Source organism: Balaenoptera acutorostrata, chromosome 2 (genome assembly GCF_949987535.1).
Source record: "Balaenoptera acutorostrata chromosome 2, mBalAcu1.1, whole genome shotgun sequence".
Taxonomy (NCBI): domain Eukaryota; kingdom Metazoa; phylum Chordata; class Mammalia; order Artiodactyla; family Balaenopteridae; genus Balaenoptera; species Balaenoptera acutorostrata.
Genome location: NC_080065.1, coordinates 160,677,293 through 160,698,737, shown reverse-complemented (window position 1 = coordinate 160,698,737; position 21,445 = coordinate 160,677,293). Strand labels below are relative to the sequence as shown.

General features: G+C 48.3%; 1 protein-coding gene across 3 annotated transcripts in view; it reads right to left on the bottom strand.

Moving 5' to 3' along the window:
- The window catches only part of CPLX2 (complexin 2), an 80,068-nt gene that overhangs the window by 58,205 nt on the left and 418 nt on the right, over window positions 1–21,445 (bottom strand). The window contains exons 2-3 of one of the 3 annotated variants that reach the window (XM_028168553.2): window positions 12,784–12,881; window positions 10,384–10,449 (exon numbers count right to left, since the gene is read on the bottom strand). The exons of 1 other annotated variant lie outside the window; for it this stretch is intronic. The gene's annotated coding sequence lies outside the window, so the exon portion shown is untranslated. The remainder of the gene's footprint in view (window positions 1–10,383; window positions 10,450–12,783; window positions 12,882–21,445) is intronic. One more of the 3 variants, XM_028168552.2, reaches the window with a different exon arrangement.

Here is a 21,445-nt window from a genome sequence, read left to right as displayed (position 1 = left end):
AAACGCCTCAGGCCCAGGGAGGTAAAATGACTGGTCTTGGGCCACACAGTGAGCAGTGGCTGGCTGGGATCTGACGCAGGTTGGCCTGATGCCCCCCTTCACATTACTGGGCATCCAACACAATATTGGGGTTGGCGGGCACTAGGCTTCTGATGACTGCTCATCTCTGCTGGACTTTTGGGGAGATGCGAGGAGGAAGGAAGAGGGGAAAGGGAGGGAGAATTTTCTCTTGTGGAAAATGAGTGAGATAGATATCTTTGTAATTGTCTCTTTACCTTTTTTTTCTGTTTCTTTCTATTCTATTTTTTCCCCACAGCTTCCTGTTCTGGTCTGAGACTGATGAGGAAATGAACTGAGGGTCTGAGGCCACCACTGTGAGATCTTGGGCAAGTCATGCCCCTCTGTAAGCCCAGTCACCTCATCTGTGAGATGTTGATAACAATTTTGACCTCTCAAGGAGACTATCAGCATTTAAAGAGGCAGAGGAAGTAGAGGAAGCCCAGTACCTAAGTGAGTTGCCATTGGTACTAGCCAGAGGTTCCAGAGAACCTACTTCTACAATCCCAGTTGCCCCACTTGGCCACCCAAGATGACTTTCTGAAATGAAATGTAGACGTTGCCTCTCCCCTCCCAGGGACTTGAACAAATACTTCAGGAAATATCATGTCCAAATGGCCAGTAAGCATATGAAAAGGTATTCAACCTCACTAGTCATCAGAGAAATGCAAATTACATCCACCATTTTAACCATGTATGATCACCAGAATGGTTAAAATGGAAAAGCCAGAAACCATCAAATGTTGGTGAGGATATAGAGCTACTGGAACTTTCATACAGTATAGTAGGGAGTGTACATTGGGACTACCATTTTGGAAAAAAACATTTGTTCTCCCCTGGGAACCTGCATCCCCTATGATGCATTGATTCTACTCCTTGGCATAAACCCAACAGAAATGTATATAAATATTCATCCAAAGACATGTACAGGAATCCTTATGGTAGCACTTTTCATAAGAGTCCCAAGCTGAACACAACCCCAGTGCCCATCAGCACCAGAATGATGAATGGATTTCGGCACAGACGCACAGTGGCATAAAATTTAGCAGTGAGAATGAACACCATGCAAGAATGCAACATGATGCAACAATAGGAAAGAATCTCAACCATAATGCTGATTGAAAGAAGTCAGACAAAAACACCGCATGATTTCATTTACATGAAGTTCAAAAACAAGTCAACTAATCCATACGGTTAGAAGTCGAGATGGCGGTTCCTTTGGGACGATGGTGATTGGGAAGGGGAGCAAAAAGGGCTTGTGTAATGCTGGTACGTTTCTGTTTCTTGCTTTGTTACCGGGGTATGTTCACTTTATGAAAATTTATTGAGCTGTAAATATATGATACGACCACTGTTATGAGTGTAAATTGTATTTCAATAACAATTTTCTGCAAAGCCTCCCACCTTTCCATGGCTCCCTCCTGGTCAGGGGCAGGGTCTCAGCTCTGTGGCTGTCATTCAAGGCGGTCTGCTGCCTGCTCTGGCCATCCCATCATCATCCTTTGCCTTAAGTAGTAAAGGACAGTGGGTAGGTCTTTCCACAGGCCAGGCTGTTTCTCATCTTTGTGTCTTTGCCCATGTTGGCCCTCTGCCTGGCATCCTTTCTCCCCATTTTTGTCCACCTCCTCATCCTTTCCTAAACACCCCATCCCGAGGTGGGCTAGGTACCCTTCTTCTGAGCTCTCACAGTCCCCACCCCACACTTCCCTTTATCTCAGCAACCCCCATATGGTTTTAATATTATTATCACATGTCTGCCCCACTCCCCCAAGATCAAGGCCGATGGCTGCTTCATGTCTCTGACCCCGGTGCTCAGCATGGGGCCTAGCACGGTGGGCAAACAGTGAATGTTTGCAGAATAAATTATTTTGGAGCCTTTATTTTGAGCTCCTATTTGCTCCCTGCAGCTTCCCTCATTTCATCTCAGGCTGGATCCCCATCATGGTCCTGTGATAGTCTTCCAGAGATTTTCTTCTCTGGGATCCTGTCTCCCATGTGATGGGTTTCTGTGTCCTCTCTCTGTAAACAGGAAATGGACACATATTCCCCTACTCTGAACCCCTCACTGCCTTCATTCTCACCACACTCAGTTTCCCCAGATAGCCCCTGGGGGCCGAGGCAGTGATAAGTCATCCAGAGAGGGGAGTTAGGCCAGGCACCTTTCCCTCAAACTCTAGTCCCCAGGGACATCATATCCTCTCATGACAAACACCACTGGAGTGGTTCAAACATGGAGCAGGATGCTTGGGGGTTGTGGGCAGGGGGCTGGTGTATAGTGAGCTTCTTGTCACCAGAGGCATGCAAATGGGAACAGGCTGACTGAACTCAGGAGTGCTATTGGTGGGAGGTTAGATTCAGTCTCTCCAACCCAGTGGGGAAAAAGAAATGATGTCAATTGAGGTACTACTGAGCACCAGGCCCCTTACACGTGTAACCTCATAGACTGTGCACAGCTGTTCTGGGAGGAAGGTGCTATTGTCCCCATTTTAGAGATGATGAAACTGAGGTTCAGAGAAGTGAAGAGTCTTGCTAGGAGTTTGACTTATTAGGAAAGAGCTGGAATTTGAACCCAGGTCTTTCTGGTTCCCAAGCTTGCCCTCTTTCTAGAGCATGTCTACCACCTTGTTATTCCATTCCAAGGAAACATCTGTGGTTGCATCGTGCCCAGCCTGTAGAAGGCATGATGTGTGTCTCTGAGCCTCTGGGGGTGCCCACTGACTCACCTTGGCTGAGTTTCTGGCCAAGGGTGACAGCGAGGGTCAGGATTCTTGAATGCATTGGCATTTAATCACAGAAGAGAGACCCTTTGAGCAGCTGCAATCATTCCCAGGTCCTCATGAATCTCAAATGAGATACCAAAGAGCCAGTGTGATTTCACTCTAAATGGTTTGCTCATTAGCATTTGACCCCTATTTTTCCATCAGTTTGATTTTCTTTTCCGGGTGTTTACTGCTTAGAAAAAATGAGAAAATGTAGAAAGCTCAACTAATGAAATTCTCTCCCTACTTCTTTCCTACTTTTCTGGATGTCACTAATTAAGAGGTACTTCCATTCACTGACTGTAAGAGTTCCACTGTTTCCTGTAAATGATGGGCCCTGGCTGTGTTCCAACCATATTTCCAGGCCCTTATAGTGAGACAGGTCATGGGACTAGTTCTGGCCAATGGCTGTGAAGAGAGCCAATGAATGTCACTTCTAGGCTGAGGTATACAAGAGTGGATGTGAGTTCTCCCTGGCTCTCTTCCCCTGCTCCCTAATGATGGAGCTAGCCTGGATCTCTGAGTCACCGCTTGGAAGGAAGCTGCCTGGAGAGTTGTTACTCCCACAGCAGACTTCACATGAGAGAGAAACAAGCCTTTGCTCTATTGAGCCACAGAGATTTCAGGAGTGATTTGCTACCATTGAAAAACCTAGCCACCTTGACAAATGCAGTCCCCAGAGCTCCCCTTTCAGCAGTGCCACAGCACCTGTATGTGTCCGGCACTGTGCTGGGAAGAGACAGAAGACATGGTGGGTGTCCTCATCCTGGAGGAGACAGCAGATGAAAACAAATGAATTTTTATCATGCAGAGTGTCAGTACTGTGACAGGAAAAAATAAAGGGTCTATAGGAGGCTCAAGAAAGGGTAGCAAGGTAGAGGGAGGGGCAAGTCACAGAAGGCTTCCCAGCTGAGAAGTGACTTCTTAGTTGGGTTGTAGTGGATGAATAGAAGTTAGTCCAATGGCCGCAAACTGGTGGTTTATACTGTTTGGTCAGCACAATATTTAAAATGTTTTTCTGGTAGTTAGCAATATTTAAAAACGAGGAATCTCATGAAATTCTGGATTTGGGGCTTCACTTTAAAAAATCAGGATATTAATCAACACTGGGTGGGTCCACGTGCTTGTATGGCAACAATTGGCTGGAGCTGGCAGTTGCATCCCCTTTAGACAGGCATGCATATTCCAGGTCACCTCAGTTACTTTCATGCATTTGCTCTCTGCCAGCCAGCAGACAGTTGGGTTTGCAACCCCTGAGTGAGCAATTCTCATTAGATTTTCTCAGCCCAGCAGATCCTTTTCGGCTACAAAAAGGCTGAAGAGTCACAGACCAGGCTTGTCCAGCCGCTTCCCTTCTGCAGACCATGAGAGGATCCAGGAGCCCCTCATGGGAAGCATGAGAGACCCCTGCCTCAGCTGACTACTGGTCCCAGAGTGGGATGCACCCTGGTCCAGCCAAGGGTGGGAGAAAGGAAGCCCTAGTTATGATCCCAGAGAGTCAGGCCCAGGGGACCACATAGCCTGCACCTCCCTGCCCCTTCCCAGCTCCTTATAGTAGACATTTGCTGGTTTTGGCTACTCAGAATCCATTCCTCTTCCTTTTAGTAACAGCCCCTTGATTTTCTTTTTGGGAAACACCCCTTCCTCAGTATTCAAACTTGGAGGGAGTCTAATGAAGCCTCCATGCTCTCTGTTGGCCAAGAGGAGGACAAAGGACACGTGCCAGGCTAGCTGGTGCTCCTCCTGGGGCTGTGAAGCACGAGAAGACTGAGGCAAAGACGAAAAAACAGTTGTGGCTGATGTAACCCAAAGGGGAACTTTGAAAAAAAAAATGGCCTCAGTTCCTGCTCCCAAACTCCTGGTCTGCTCTGGTTCCTCTCTTTTTCTGAGCCTGACCGCCAGCCTGCCTTTTGATTCTGGGTGCTATCTGATAATCTTTTAAAAACCCCTGCTTCTGTTTGAGTGGGGCAGATTTGGTTTCTGTTGCTTGCTACCAGCACACCCTAACTCATACACAGCCCCTCTCAAAGGCTGGTGTGACTAGTTTGGGTTCACACCAGATTCTGTGGAGTCAGACCTTGCCTGTTCCTGATCCTCAGTTCCTTCCTCCCTCTCTGCCGGAGGCACTGGGTCATCCTTTGCAGGCCCAGCCTCACTGGAAACCAGAGGCCTGGGATCCCTTCCAGACCCACCCTCTGGGGGCAGACCTGACTATACCGACTGCTGGCCTGTCGCTGCCCTGGTCCCTGGACCCCTGGCTCATTCTGGGAGCTCAGGGTCTGGGAGCCCAGCAGTCTGACTCCTGCTTAGGATGGGGCCTTGTTTGCCCTCCCCAGCACAAAACTTGCCCCAAAGCTTGTGACTGAGTCGGGAGACATCCTGCTTGTGGGCCCAGCATGGGCTCTCTAGAGCTGTGCCTCTGCCAGGATGGATTTCCTCTTGGTCAAGGACCACCTTTATCTGTTTCTATGTATATATCCTGCTTGAACTATTATTCACTTTATGCTGAACAGAAGTAACACACTCACTTTTTAACCTTTAATACATATATTTGAAAAGGGAACATGAGATCATTCTCATGAACAGAACACCTGTATCGTGTTCTATACATGGAAGGTAACGGTAAAAATAAATACATGGAAAATACAACATTGTTATTCATTTTTAGTTAGATACTCTTGCCAACTGAAGGCTGGGCTTCTGTGTTGAAAAGGAAGATCAGCAAGTGTTAGAGAGCCCTCAAGGAGATGCTAACCTCCAACTGAGACTTTCTCCTTGATGGAATCAACCGAAAAAGGAAGTAACTCTCTCCCAGTGGTATTTGACTTGTTCCTGAATAACTCTTCAAGTGATCTCACAGACCACTCATGGTTGGTGCCTCTGGATGATGCTTCAGCAGCCTCTGCCTGCTTCAAGATCCTGTGGCCAGCTGGCTGCCAGGGCCTGACCACTGCTCCTCTCCTGGACTTGACCACTGCTGTCTGCTCCAAATTGACCACTGCTGCCTGCCCCATGCCTACCACACACTGTATTCCAGACTGACCAGGCCTGGGCATCTACTTTGCCCCAGTGGATGAGCTTGATTCTAGGCTCAGCCATCCCAGCGAGTTAAAATGGAGAGAAGGGTACAAGAACGAAACTTTTTGGGCCCTTCCTAAATGACAGACACTGTGAGAGGTGTCTTCTATAGATTATCTCATTTTTTCCCGCATTTCAGTCATTCATGTACCACCGTCATGATTTCTGCTGTATTAGTACTATTCATTTACTTAGTGTTTTTCTTTAAATCAATTTGCCTTTCAAAAAGCACAGAATTTTATTTTAAAAGGAAATGCTGTATTATTTCCATAAATCATGGAGTCTAATGTGATGCTTATGTTTTTCTAACATGCATCAACTGTGAGCTTTTAAAATAATAAATGTTCATCCATATACCACCTAAAATCATTGTGCACACCATCAATCACACACATGCCAGCCTTTGGGAAATACTGTATCATCTTAGTTAATGTTCACACATCGCTGGAAGGATGGTTTATAGATAAGAATGTGGAGGCTTAAAGGGGTCCCTTCCTGAAGTCCCATAGGTGGAAAGGCTTGGGGCTGAGATTTGAATGCAGACAGCCTAACTCCAGATGCCTAGGCTATTTCAACACTAGTGCTTCCCAAATGCATTTTTTCAATCCAAAGATTTCTTTAAAAATGAAAATGTGTGTGGAAATCCAATATATAAAAGAGATAAAATTGCAACTTTTAAATTTAAATGAGATTGTTTTGGGGGAACTTCTCTTGCTCACACTCATTCTATGATGGCCCCTGACAGCCTGTCTCAGAAGTCTGGGGCTCTGGGGAACATTATTTTAAGCCTGCACTCCACCACCCTGTCTTGACTCCATTTAGTCCAATTTTTCCTGTAAGCCACACTGCTGAGGGGCAACTTTTGAATCTATGCTATCTTTTCTGGCTAGACATCCTTACTTTGGACTTTTGCCATCTTGAAATCTTGAAATTTTCCATCTTTCCCTCTTGAAATCTTCCACTGGCATTGTAAGCCTTACTCTGACCTAATTATTCATTCACTGAACACTGATGTCTAACCTGTACCCAGAGTTTTTGGCACAGGGAGGACTGAGAAGAATAGATGTAGTGCCTCTGATGGGTTCCCAAGCTAGTGTGGGAGATGGATACACACAGACACAGCTGAATACAATAAAGGTTTGAGCAGCCACTGCTCACCTGAATCTCATTTAAACCCTCCATTCTTTTTTCTCTCGAATGCCTGGTTGTATTCTGTGATGGGCAGTGACTAAGATGGAGTCAGCAACATGAGCCCCAGTGGTGCTGACTGACCTCAGTATTGTGATGTCACAGGTCTTGTCTGATTCCCCACTATGGTTCCTGGATCACTGTTCCCTTTAGCAACCACTACCTGATGAAAGTCTAGAGTTAGAATCATACCTCACTCAGATCCCTAAGCCCTCACTCCAACAGGAGGACCAGTTTATGACGGTGCTAGCAACTGCAGTATGGGGCTCTGCCTAACTCCTGGCCTCTGCCTGCCTTCTCCCCTCATGGTGGAGTTTATTTGACTCCCTCAAAGCTAGAGGCCATCTCCCACCGAAGTGGGTAACCCCAAAGGTCCTTTGTTCACCAGGAAGAGAAGAATCTGTTGTCCTAAAAATATGGAAAGATCCCCACAGAGTTCCAATAAGTTTTAAAGATTCCTAAAGGACATTCAGCCTTGTGGTGCCCCCTGACCAAGCCAAGACTGCTGCCCTTTTCTCTCAGTCTTGGCTATGGTCCTGGTCCTCTCTGAGAAGCCTTCATCTTTGGAAGGCTCTGAATGTCCCCAGAACATCACGAAGATCTCCCCTGTGCTGTGGGACCAGGTCTAATTTAAGCTCGAGTTCTAGGAAGCTTCTCCCTTGGTACACCCTAGAGTTGGGTCCATTAGTGAACTCAAAACAACTCAAGTTAATTCAAGTCAAGTCAACAAGTCAATTCTACTCAGCTCAACTCAACCCAACTCAATGCATACTTACTGCGTATCTTTGTCTATTCCTTACTACCCTGAGCCAGGCTCTGGTTTGGGTAAAGTTAGAATCTGACACTTAAGGCACAACATTTATTCTCAAGGGGTTTTCTATTTTGAACCTAGATTTAACACTCAAATTTTCCTCGAGCTGAGGGAATCCCTTCCACAAGGGACCACAGAAAGAGCATCCCTTTCTGGCTTGGAGACAGCAGCTTACTCCCTGGGGTCTGTTTCACAAGACTTCTCAAACTACTCTCCTGAACTTCTCTGACTTCAAGCCTTCAGACTGCAGCATTAGTTGGTCTCTCACCCTTCAGGATATGATAAGTCATAAGGGTCCTGAGTAATTCATTCATTCACAAACGTATATTGAGCACTTATATGTGCAAGATACCTTACAGACATTATATCATTCAATTCTCACAGCAATCACTGTGGATGCAGAACCATTAAGAGGTCAGCTAAGATGTAACCCAGTCCTAATTCCAAAGCCCAGGCCCCTTCCATCTCATCCCACTGTCTCTTAGAACAACTGAATAGAATCCATAATAATGGATAGAGATCACCATAATAACGGATAAAGATGGATAATAATATCCATATCTCTATCCATAATAATGGATAGAGATCACTTTAACAAACACATTCTATAGGGAGGGAAAGAGTAGATTAATGAATATTTTATGTAAGGCGAAATCCCATTTGACCAGTTAAGCAGAATTCTTTGAGAAGTGAACTATATACGGAGATAAAGGGTGACTTTCACAAAAAGCCTTTGTTAAGTTTCCATCCCAAAGCCTGTTAATAAAATTGATTCATTATAGAATTGGGCAGAGATGGGTGGTGAGTGGGAGGGAGTCTATTTTTGCATGGATAGAGAACTGGCTTAGAGAAAAGAAAGAGAGGGTGGAGATAAATGGGTGCCTTTTCAAATGGAGAACTAGGGTTCCCCAGGAATTGGTACCGTGTTTGGCTTTATATAACACCCAGTGCACAAGCTTTGAGAACCTAGTGTGTGCAGGTCCTGCATTAAGCATGGGGGATACTCGAACAAGCCAGACTCAGCTCCGCTCCTAGAGGAGCCCAGGGAAGGTAGTGCTCAGGGACAGCTCCGAGTTTACAGGGAACAGAAGCTCCTGAGGGGCTGAAATGGCACGACACTGGAGAGAAACTAAAGAAGGTTGCTGGGGGTTGGGAGAGAGCCCCAGATAGCAATCAGAAAATTTGAGCTCTGGGACCAGATCTGCTACTGACTTGTGTGTGACACTAAGCAACTTCCTTCCCTCTCTGGGTCTCAGTTTTTGCTCCTATACAATGAAGAAATTGGACTAGATGATCTTAAAGCATGTGGTGTTCTGGATGAAGGACAATGGCTTGAAATAGGAACTGATTATGAGAAAGTCTTCGTATACTGTGGCCAAAATATCTCCTTCCGTCCCTGCACTGTGATGGGAGACCACTCTCTCTCTCTCTGTCTCTCTTATTTGTGAACAGTGAGGACGAGGCAAAGAGCCATGAGGTCTGTGATGCTGGGGCTCTGAGCCCAGCCTGGAATCCCTCAGTGGCATTCTCTGCGAGTGACTCAGCATCATAAATAGCTCCCATCTGGATGAGCAACGATATCTATAGCGATCGGGCGATCTCTATATCCACACACACTCTCTCTGTGCAAATATGTGGCTCACTGTATGCTAAATACGAGGTGGCCTGGAGACGTTCCTCCTCTTAAAAGACTATTTGGTATGAAACTCAAGACTGTTTATTTAAAGAAACAAGTTTACAACTATGCACGTTGGATTACTGGTAGTGGGTGGTGGGGAAGAGGCGATGTGGCTGGATGAAGGGATGCTGGGTGTGATCCAAGCTTGGGGGCCACCTAGAAGAGTAACCAAGGCTGACTGGTCCACCTTTCATCTTTTTGTCTGCAGCGGGGTGGGGGGGTAATGAACATCACACATGAGATGTTTGAGATCCTGGGGTAAGGGTGCAGAAGAGAATGTTGAGCTCATCAATGCAGAAAGCCACAGCTCAGCAGAAAAGCATAGGAACTGGGAACGAGAGGAGAGTGAGCTTCCAGCCCTGCTCTGCCCTGCCATTGATCTTGGGCAATTCATTAATTCACTCATTCGTTCATCGAACAAATACCAACCACCTACAAGGTGTGTAGACCACTTGGGGATAGAGACAAGAAAAAGTGGGTTGGAATTCAGGCTTAGCCACCTTCCAGCTGTACGTCTTTGGGCAAGTTGTTTCCCCTCTCTGTGCTTCAGTTTCCTAATCAGTAAACTGGGGATCCATCCCTCAGGTCTTTTGGGGAGCATGACTGAATAAGGTAGCACGCACAGGGAAGGGTTTCTCTGTTGTAACACAAGCTGACTCCGTTCTAACAAGTTGCCAGACTGACCCCTCTCATTCCCACTTAGGAGTGCTCTTGGCGACTGCAAAGGGGAAGTGATATCATGGCCCCCTGCACCAGGAGTGAGGGGCACTCTGAACACCGCCCATGGGTGGGACCCTGGGTGGTACCCTTACCTTTGCTTCCTGGCCGAGCTCTGATGGGGGAGCAGAGCAGGTAGCATGCCAGAGACGCACAACTTCCTGGGGGAGGAGAGAGGGTGTTAAGGGCTGAGGGGAGAGAGCTGCGGGGGGAGTGGCTTCCTGAACCCCAGACCCCCTGAGGGCATGCCCTCGACTCTGTTGAGGCCACACTGATCCTCTGGATTCCAGCAAAGGGCTGGGCAGGATGGGGCCCTGCTTGGCATGAGACCCAACCCCTGGGCCCACCTCGCCTACTCCTGACAGCAGTTGCCAATCTTGGTCACTGGTTCAGGCAATGCTTCTATGGTACCAGTGACCGCACTGTTTTCTGGCTTAACTGTGATCTCTGACGGGTGTCAATGGATGGGATTTACTGTCAGTCATATCTGGGTTTGAATTCTTGTTTTGGGGAAATCCATTACATTTCTCTGAGCCTCAATTTCCTCCTGTATAAAACGGGGCTACTAATAGCACCAGCCTCATAATGAAGCACCATCTAAGTGCGCGTTATTATTACTGGTGGTGGTGTTAAAGGAGATAATGTCTGTGAAGATTTCTGTTATATGGTAGCCGCTCAAATCCTAGTTACCGTCCTCTGCTTTCTCCTGGGAGGCACCAGGCATTCCCGAAAAGGCAATGGGCACCCAGTAAATATGGGTCGACCGAGCAGTGCTCGACAAATTTGCTACATTTGCTTTCACACACTTAGGAAGAATGAGGTCAATGTCTCACGCGCATTTTCTAGATGAGAATACAAGTGCCGAGAGGGGAAATGATCCGCTCAGTTTCCCACGGGGGCGAGTGTGGAGCCAGACGAGCGCCCACAGCCCCGCTCTTCCTGCCCTGCTGCAGTCAGCTCCCCTCCTGGCTGGACGCCAAGGCCTCAGCAGCTGCAGGGACCTGAGCACCACCTGTCACCTCCGCCGCGAATGCTTTCTCTTCCTTCCATGACCACGGTCTTGCCCATGGTGACTCACGAGGTGGAGATCCTGATCTCATCAACGGAGTTGGGGGCTGGGGCTTCGCCCCAGGTCAGGGATTCCAACAGATCAGCTGACTCAAGGCCCTTTACATTACTGGTGGTCTTCTGGGACCACCCTGGGTGACACAGCACCTAACCCCTCGGTCTCAACTGCTCCGCTTCACCTCGTAACGCAATCTCCTCCGCCCCCCCGATCCCTCTACTAAGATAGGAGCTCAGTGAGGCAGGGCTGCACGGCTGGTTCCCCGGAGTCTGGCACTTAGCAGGACTTGATAAATATCTGTTGAGTGAGTGAATGAATGAGTACATAAGAGGCTGAGTGACTGTGCCAGGCCATGTTCTAAACGCTGGTGACACAGCCGTGAAAAGGGCAGGCGTGCTCCCTGCTCTGAGGGAGCTGACAGTGTTTGAATTTAAAGCTAGCAACTGGATTGGAAACAGGGCAGAGTTACTGTTTCCAGACTGGCAACGGGGGGAGGTGGGGAGGAAGAGGGTACGCAGGTGGAGACTTCTGGCTACCAGGAACGTCTCTGAGCAAACGGCAGCCTCCCTGGGCTCAGGCAAGGGCCCGCATGCTGAGTCAGGAGGCTGAACTTTACTGGCAGTTTGGGGTTAGTAGATGCAAACTCTTTCATTTAGAATGGATAAACAACAAGGTCCTACTGTAGAGCACAGGGAACTCTATCCAATCTCCTGGGATAAACCATAATGGAAAAGAATATAAAAAGGAATGTCTATATGTGTATAACTGAGTCACTTTGCTGTACAGCAGAAATTAACACAACATTGTAAATCAACTATACTTCAATAAAAAAAAAAAAAAAGGCAAAGAAAGAAAGGTAGATGTTGCAATTAAGTATTTCGTGTCTACCTACTGCTGAGTCCCAAAGAGCTAGCATGTTGCCTGGCACATAGTAGGTACTTAATAAATTTTGTTCAGTGAATGGGCGTGTCGGAATGACACAGGTCTAGGGGCTTGTGGGAATCAAGAGTGTTAACTATCAGAATTATTACGACTTACACTTGAATGGGGCTTTGCTCTTTCTAGAGCCCTTTCAAGCCATGGTGATTATTGTCACTGAGCAGGTGAGGGACCCATGTGGCATACGTTTACGAGTGAGCCCTCTGTGTTGATGTTAGTGGTATTGACGTAAACAACAGCACAGTGACAGCAGTTTCAGTGTACTTGTGTTGTGTAAGCTCTTCACATCCAAAATCTCTAATATTCCATTAGCCTGGCAAGGCCAGGGTCATAATCCCCATCACACAGAGGAGGGCACGGTGGCTCAGAGAAGTCTTGATTTTGCACAGTTGGAACATGGGTTAACTCTAGGAGTGAGAGGTAAAAACCTCTTAGCCTCATGGGGACGCAAACAGGAAAGTGGATAGTTGAAATATGATGTGACACCCACCTGAAGCAGCAGGGTGGGCTTCTCTGAGAGGGTGAGTCTGGAGCTGAGGCTTAGAGGACAGTGGAACAAGACGGTCTCCCAGGCAGAGGGAACAGCATCTGCAAAGGCATGGAGTGAGCACAGTCTACCCAGGCACTTGGAGGATTAGGTTTGGCCAGAGCCTTGGGGAGAAAGATGAGGCTGGGTGTTTGTTGGGACCAGTTTCAGGGTCTAAATTGAGCAGGGTGTGGGCTTCACCCCAAGGGTGATGGAGGGCACTGCAGAGCTTGGCATTGCACTCTAGAGAGCTCCTTCTGGAGCCAGAGTTGATGGGGTTAAAGGGCATGGGAGGAGTAAGCAGCAGGGCTTGTGTTTGATGAGGTGCAGGATAAAGGGAGAAACGACCTGGCCTCCTGGCTTGGGTGGTGTTTCGAGGGTAGGGATGAGGGGTTGTCTGTGAGAGTCAACCCTGCCGTTGGCTGACCCACCCTGTAGAGTTAGAAGTCCTCCCCCAGCTCCAAGAAGAGCAATGTCAGGTCTCGGTCTCTGGCCCAGCACCAGCCCCAGCTGAGCCCTCTTCTGCCACCTGACTGCTCCCAAACTCTGTCCTAGCAACCTTGCAGGCTTCACCTTGGCAACTCCAGCCTCTGCACTCTTGTCCTCTGATTGGAGGAGCTGGGACACCGCCTGTCCACTAGACCTGCCCAGGGAACTAGCCCTGCACCCCTGGCCGCTGGCACCCTTGGGTTGATCAGGTGGAGGCAGGCCTATCAGATGAGGGACGTGGGTCTGGATACTGGACAGGACCCTGGACTGGGAACCTTGTGAGCTGGGTTCTGACCCCAGGGCTCGTGCTCTGTTGGAGTGACCTTGGTCAAGGCTCTTCCCTTCCCCGGGCCGTAGTTTTCCCTTTGGTAAAATAAGGAGATTGGACAACACCATCTCTAGAGTCTAATATTGTCTTATTCCAGTTATTCTAGTTTTTAACCTTTTCCATGGTTATTGGTTGGATGCTCTGTTGCTGGCATGGATTTTAGTGTTAGACTCCAGGGACTTAAATCCTGGTTTACTTGGACAAGTCACTGCACATTTCTGAGCCTAGATTATTTTCCCCTGTAAAGTAAATAAATCTCATGCTATCTCACCCAAAGGGTTGAGAGTCAGGTGAAATGGTATGAACGAAAGTACTTTGTAAATGGCAAAGAGCTATACAATTGTTACCTATTTCATCACATGAGCTGTGCGCAGTGATGACATATTGAACCCCACTTTTCTCCCCCTCCCACCACCAGCAACAAGAGCAAGCATTTAGTGAGCACCTACTGTGTGCCAAGCATTGTGCTGATCTTCAGCACGACGATAATTTTATCTTCACAACAATCATTAAGATCCTTGCTATTATTATCCCCATTTTCCACATAAATGGAGGGCTAACATGGTTATGTACGGAAGGAGCTCAGCCAGACTCCCTGGCTTCAAAACTAGACCGTTTAAAATTTAACGAGGTGACCACATCAGGATCTCTCCTCTCCATCTTGGGATTGTCCTCTTGCCTGAAGTCACGATCTACTCAGGGTTTGGTGGGTAGAGGAGCAGCCGTATCATTTACTGAGCACCTTCCATGTGCCAAGAATTGACCACCTTCTCGGGCTTTCAGGGGCATGCCAATCCCCTGGGTGTCTTGTTAAAATGCAGATTCTGATTCAGTGGGTCTGGGAAGCAGCTGCCATTCTCCATTTCTAACAAGCTCCCAGGAGATGCTGACTTTTCTGGTCTGTGGACCACACTTGGAGTAGCTAGATCCTAGAGGACTTTAAATATTATCTTATTGAATCCTGGGGATCAGGTCTTATTGGCCCCAGGGTCACAGATGGGGAACCGGAGGCTTGAGAGGCAACGTGCCTTACTCAGGGTCCCACCACATACAAGGTGTGGGTTTGAACTGCCTGACATTATGTAGTGCTCTGGGGTTGCAGGCCTAGCATTGCCTCCTAGCTGTGTGGTCCCCGCTTGGGCTTCTGGCTCCACAACTGAGGCTAGCAATGATCTCTGAGGCCCCCTGCTAAGAACTGTTTCTTTCCGTTCATCATGAACAGACCAGCTCTGGGTGCTGGCTCCCAGTGGGAACAGGGCCCTGGCCGAGGAAGTGTCCCTGCAGGGGAGTGAACATCTCAGGATCGGTATTAGATCCTGCACACGAATGACTCACCCCTCAACCTGACTCTTTTGGAATCTTGTCTTTATTTGAAAATATTTTGTATTTTATTCATCACGGATTTTTTGCATTAGTTTGATTAAAAATATTGCACAAGATGTTATTTGTCTTGATGGCTGAGTTTCTTAGCATCCCCTTACATTTTGCACCTGAGGCCGGTGCCTCTCCCACCTGCCTCACTCCAGCCCAGGCTGGTCCTGTATCTTCTCCCTCCCTCTCCTGCCTCATGGCATTAGGATGCTGCCTGCGAGGCACTGTGGTACCCACCCGACAGCCAGCCCGCTGATGGATTTATTTCCCAGTGGGGGAATCCATCACTTTGCTTGCCCTTTGGCTGACCTTCTCTGGAGATGGCAGCAGGGGCTGTGGGCCTGAAGGGGTCCAGGAGATCACTCTGATGCGGGCTTTGCCACATCAGGTCCCTTACAGGTGGGGTGATGGAGGGAAGTGACACAGAATATAGATTCTGTCACCCCTCTGCTTCAATGAGTCTTCAAGGCCCTGCCTGCTCTGGCCCTGGTCAACCTCTCTGTCCTCTTCTCTACCACCCTCCCCCTCACTTACTAGGTTTCTGTTCTGTGACCTCGTCAGGCTTATTCCTACCCCAGGACCTTTGCACTTTCTGCCTGGACATTTGTTTCATGGCCAGCTGTGTCTCCCCATCCAGATGTCAGCTTCAATGCCCCTTCCTTCAAGTCTCCTCTGCCTGCCTTATGTAAGCAGCCCCCACCCTCCTTAGCACACTCCCTCTTTTATTTCCTTCCAAGCACTTATATAACTTGGTGGAATTATATTTGTTTACTCGCTGGTTTCCTGTCTCCCCACTAGAATGTGAGCTCTGCAAGAGATCGGCCTGTGTCTTGTCTATCTTTTTCTTCATTGTCTCTCCAGCTCCTGCAATAGTTATTGGCCCATCATAGGTGCTCAGTGAGTATTGAGGAATCAATGAGCCATATCCTGAGCTTCAGTTTCCACACTTGTGAAATGAGGTCACAACCCTAACCCCACATTGTCAGAATCAAAAGAAAATGACCCAGGTGGGCCGGCTGTATTATCCCCATTTTATATCTGATGAACTTGAAGCTCAGAGAAGTGCAGGGACTTGCCCAAGACCACCCAGCTTGGAAGTGCTGGGGCTAGGATTCTCTCCAATTTGGAGAAGTGCCTGGTCCCATGCCCAGCTCAGAGTAGGCGGTCAGCAACGTGAGAGCTGGATCTGAGTGCCTCTGAGTCTCTTGTCATCTGCTGCTTGAACTGCAAGACCCTACTTGTCCGCCCGGCTGTCACAGCTATCTGACAAGTCAGAGACAGGAATTCTAATGGCTGGTTTTTGTGGAACACAAAGTCCTGCCTCTTGCCAATAGAGACATACATTTTCTCCTCATTGGCAATTACCACGCTGAACGTCAGGGGAACAGTTCTCATCTTCCAGGCACTTTACCAAGATTAACTTCTGAACCCTATGCAGCAATGCTTGCTGCTGCTTGAGGGGGCACCTGGGGGAGTGTGGGCGGCAGGGTCTCTGTCACAGGAGAAGCTGGGGTTTGGAAGGGCCCCAGTCAACATCTCCAGGAATTTGATCTATTTTCCTGAGAGCAGTTTCTCTGCTGTCCAAAATGCACTGACCTTCTTGAGGATTCAAGGGTTCTGACTTTCCCTGACTTATTTGGTCATTGATTCAGCAATGCATCCATAAATATTTACTGAGAATATCCTAGGCATTCTTCTAACCCCGAGGCTGCAATGGGGGAACAAAATATATACTGCCCTTGCCCTCCTACAATAATGCATCTGTAGGGGAGACAGACGACAGTGTCCAGTAACTGGCTGTGTGACTCTGGGTAGGTCCTTATTCTCTCTGGGCCTTTGGGTTTTAGCTTATTCACTACCCCTAATCCCCATGCTTAAGAGTCTTTGATGGCCCCTCGTTGCAAAAAAAGCAAGATGGGTATCTCTGGCCTGATCTTCAAGGCCCCTGAGCTCTGGACTCTAGTCTACCTTCCTCAGCACATGCTTCCTGCTCTCCCACCCCCATTTTGCTCCATTTTTATTTAACCAACACTCATTTGTCGCTTTCTAAGTGCCAGGCGCTGTCTAAATGCTTCACAGATTTTAAGTTGTTTAATCCTCACAGAAACACCTTGAAATGTGTTGTGATTCTCAACATCTCCATTTTAAAGATGAGGACATTGAGACACAGAGAGGTAGATAACTTGCTTAAGTGCACGCAGCTGCTAGACGGTATGGCTGGGATTTGGACACAGGCAGCCCGGTTCCCACCCCATGCACTCCACTGTTGCTATGTTACTTCTCTGTCTGTGTTGGACACCAGCCCTACTACTCTCCTTTTCTAGATACAATTCAACAGCCATTGCCCACTTCCAGGAAGCCTTCCCTGATGCCTCCCAGGCTGAATGAGTTCTTCTTGTCTCTTGGTTCCCACAATGCCTTGCACATCTCTCCCCACAGCAGACCTTCCCGTGGAATACTGTTGTTCTGGTTTGTGTATTGTCTTCTCTGCTGGATTCTGAACACCTCAGTGGGAGGGGCTGCATCTCACACTTCCTACCCCCTCTTGCCCAGCCCAGCATCCCCATATCATCCACACTCCATGCAGCAACCAGCGGCAGTTTTAAAAACAAACCAGCTTATATCAGTCCCCTGCTTAACCCATCCAGTGACAATCCATTGCATTTAGAAGGCTTTGCATGGTCTGGTCCCTGCCTTCTCCCCGCCCTCGTCTGCTGCCACTCTCCTTCTCACTCACTCTGCTCCAGTCACACCGGCCTCCTCTCTGTCCCCAGACAGTCCAAGCTCTCAATAGCGCCTCTGCCAAAGCTATTTCCTCTGCCTGGAATATTTCATCCCACATCCACACATGACTGACTTTTTGTAATTTGGACCTCAGTTCCATGTCACCATTGCAGACAGACTTCTCCTATTGTTTGTTTGTTTACTTAAATGTTTTCATATTTACCTTTTAATTGTTGTTAATGACTGTGTCTACTGCAAGTCTGTAAACCCCATGAGAGCAGGGGTCTGGGGTGTCTTGTTCAGCACCTGGAACAGTACCTGACATCATAGCCACTCAATGAGTATGTGTTGAAGGAAGATTAGATGCTCTCCAAGGTCCCTTTGGGATCCTACAATTCGACTAGGCCCAGATAATATAATATAATTTATCAAAATTGGTCTCATCTCAGGCTAAAAGCTGAGATAATTTCACAAGGTGAAATTCACTACCTTTATGACCTTCCTATGTCTTACCTGCAATCATACTCTCAGAAATAAGGCAAATTTATTGACTATTCTCTACTGACTTCTCTTTATCAGGGATGCTTAGAACTTCTTACACACGTTTTAATGTGTCCGCCTAAGACTCAAGGAAACTTGTGAGATATTGTCCTCACCATTTTGCAGGCAGGGATATCCCTGAAAAGCAAGAATGCTGACTTGAGAAGTGCCCAGAGCCCAATGGGAGCACACACACCCGTCACGGCCGTCACATTTCATTAGTAACAGGAGATACGTGATGCTCCAGGAAGGCACAAGAGCTCTGAGTCCTGCCAGGGCCTGGGCCTCATTTAACACCTCAAAGGAGTGGCCGTCTGTAGCCTAGAAGGACGTGCAGCCAAATTCAGGGCAAGTGGGAAAAGAAAGGCTTCACATGCTTCTGGTTAAAGCAAGCAGGATGGACAAAAGTGCACAGAAATAAGGTCTGGGTGCCTGACTGCAGAGCCATTGCTAATGTGCAGCAGCCAGAATAGAGGTACCACCATCCTCAACTTTCTCCAAAAGGATATAGGAGGGAAATTTGTCAGGGTACCTCAGAGACCAACTGCCACACATCGTCATCCTCTTGAGAACCAGGAAGGACACTTCCTGCCCCACTTTTGCCTCTTCCTTTCGCTTCTTTGAGATGGGGAAGAAAATGGCATCCCAAGTGTAGGGGCTGAGAAAGTCTAACATTTAATCTTCCCGGCAAAATGGTGACCTGAATAGAACAGTTGATTATAAGCTCAAAGCCTTGGCTCTGTCTCGGTCCTATGGAAATTTGGATACATTCCTCCCCATCTCTGACCCTTATCTTCCTCATCTGTAAAATGTAGCTGTTGGGTTGGATGATTTCCAAATCAACGACTTCCATGACTTCACAGTTTCTATATTCATGAGCTTATGATTCAGATTACTTTTCTTTTTCTTTATGGGGCTCAATTTGTCTTTTGATCAGCCTTGCCACTAGTCATTGGCCTGTAACCACAGTGTAGGTAGTGGAGATCATTCTGGCTTGGTAAAATCTGTTGAGGATTGACGTACCCATTGCTTTTTCTGAAATAGTTTCTCTAATGCATGTGGCATATCACCATAGTGTGGCCTCTCTCAAAACCTTCTGCTAAGGACAGGAATGTTCAGAACATACTGAAGAGAGAAAGTCATGATTTGAGTTAGTGACTTCCAAGGTGGAATGGCATTCGAATGGCAGAGGTTGTTATTGATGTTAAAAATCCTTTTGCATGAAATGATACGATGGCTTGGGTTTGCTTCAAAAGAAGTCTGTGTGTGTGTGTGTGTACGTGTATGTGTGATGAGAGTGGGTGTGGGTATAGATGAAACAAAACTGGCCAACTGTTGAAGCTGAATGATGGGTACGTGGGGGTTTATTATATTATTCTTTCTATTTTAAAAAATGTGTTTGAAATATTTCATCACAAAAGGCCCTTTGGAGACTGACTCCAGCTTTCTCTCCACTCTCATTTCATAGTCCCCATCCTGAGGACCCTCTGGCACAGTGATACCACCCTGGTGCCTGTGATTTCACACTTCTAGGCCTTTACACACTGTTCCATCTGTCCAAGGTAGCATTCCTCCTTCCCTCACAGTTCATCACTCCTGCCTCTGTGATCTCACAGCCCTGTATACTCACCTTGATTATAGCACGTATCACATCATATTGCAGTTGTTTTCTTTTCTGCTTCCTGTGCTGGTCTGTGTCCTTTTCAGGACACTTCTCTATCTCCCCAGTTCACAGCCAGTGCACATAAGAGTCCTCAGAACATGTTTACAGAGAGAATAATAACAGGAACGGTAGCTATTATTTTTGAGCACTCACTATTTGCCAGGCACTACCCTAATTGCATTATACAGGTATTTCGTTAAATCCTCACTACAAGTGGATACTATTAACCTGTCTTCTCAGAAGGTCACTCTCCCAAGGTCACATGCCAGTAAGTGACAGAGCTGAGATTTGGACTCAGAACTGAAACTACTTCTCTGCGCATCTGGGATTTTTCAGACTTATCTACGAATCTTAACATAACAGGTCCAGGATTTTGGGAGCCTGAACTTTAGGCTCAATTCTGCTACAAAATTGCTGAGTGACCTTGGGCAAATTACCTCTGCCCCCTAAGCTCGGTGTTCCCATCTCCCGGTGAGACTATCAGTGAGCGAGAGGATCACGTGATTCAAGGGCCCTCCCAGCTTCAGCTAGCAGAGAAAACATTTCCTCTTTCCACGTTTGGTCTCCTGCCTCTGAACTGGCCTCCCTATTCGGGAACCTCCCAGCTTCTCAACCTCTTTTCTTGCTACTTGCAGCCTCCCAGAGCCAAGCCGTGTTCACAACCTGTTGCCCAGGTCCCCTCCTTCTCCCTTCCTTCCTTGCGGGCTTCACTCTGGAGGTGGGGGCGGAACCCTAGGCAGGAGGGAGGGGGAGTATGTAGCTGCCGTGAGGCTTCGTGAGGCTTCCCCGCGGTTTCTCGGCCCCCTCCCCCCCACGGAAACTCAGGCTCACACTTTCTAGGGATGTTCCGGGGACAGCCAGAGTCAGTGATTGCAGCTGCCAGCCTCAGGCATCTGCGTTAGGTTCTCCGAAGGAAGTCCGTGGTCCTGAGCTAGGGGTGGGGGCTTGGAGGAAAAAGGGGGCGGCGCACTCCTTCCTCCTAGCCTAGGCCTAGCCTCCCCAACTGCAGCCCGGGACCCTTCCGCGCCTGTCTCCCCTCCCACCCTCTTTCCGACTTCCAGCTGGGACCCGCCATTGCACGGCCAGGCCTCGGTGAACTGCAGACCTAAGCCAGAGACGCGCGAATGTGACTAGGCCCCTCCTCCCCAGCTCGCCCCTGACACTGCTCTGGGGGAAGTCGAAATCCCCCCATCGACTCAACCACCCACTCCCAGGGAGCGCGGGAGGCTCCGGCCCCTTGTCTTTGTTCGCGGCTCGCTGGGAAGCTGGAGCCCGGAAAGACCTGTCCGCCGCCGCGGTGCTGACGCGGAGAGCGGAGCCGGAGGGGGCCAGGGACTGTCCTCCGCCGCCGCGGTACTGAACCAGAACCGAAAGAGGAGAGGAGCCGCCCGGGCGGCCTCTGTCCGCCTGTGCAAGTGCCGACCCGGGGAGGGTACCACGCCAGGAGCGGGAGCTGTCCCTGCGGTGGTGCTGAAGCGACATGGAGCCTGCGGTTCCCTCCTCCTCGCCCC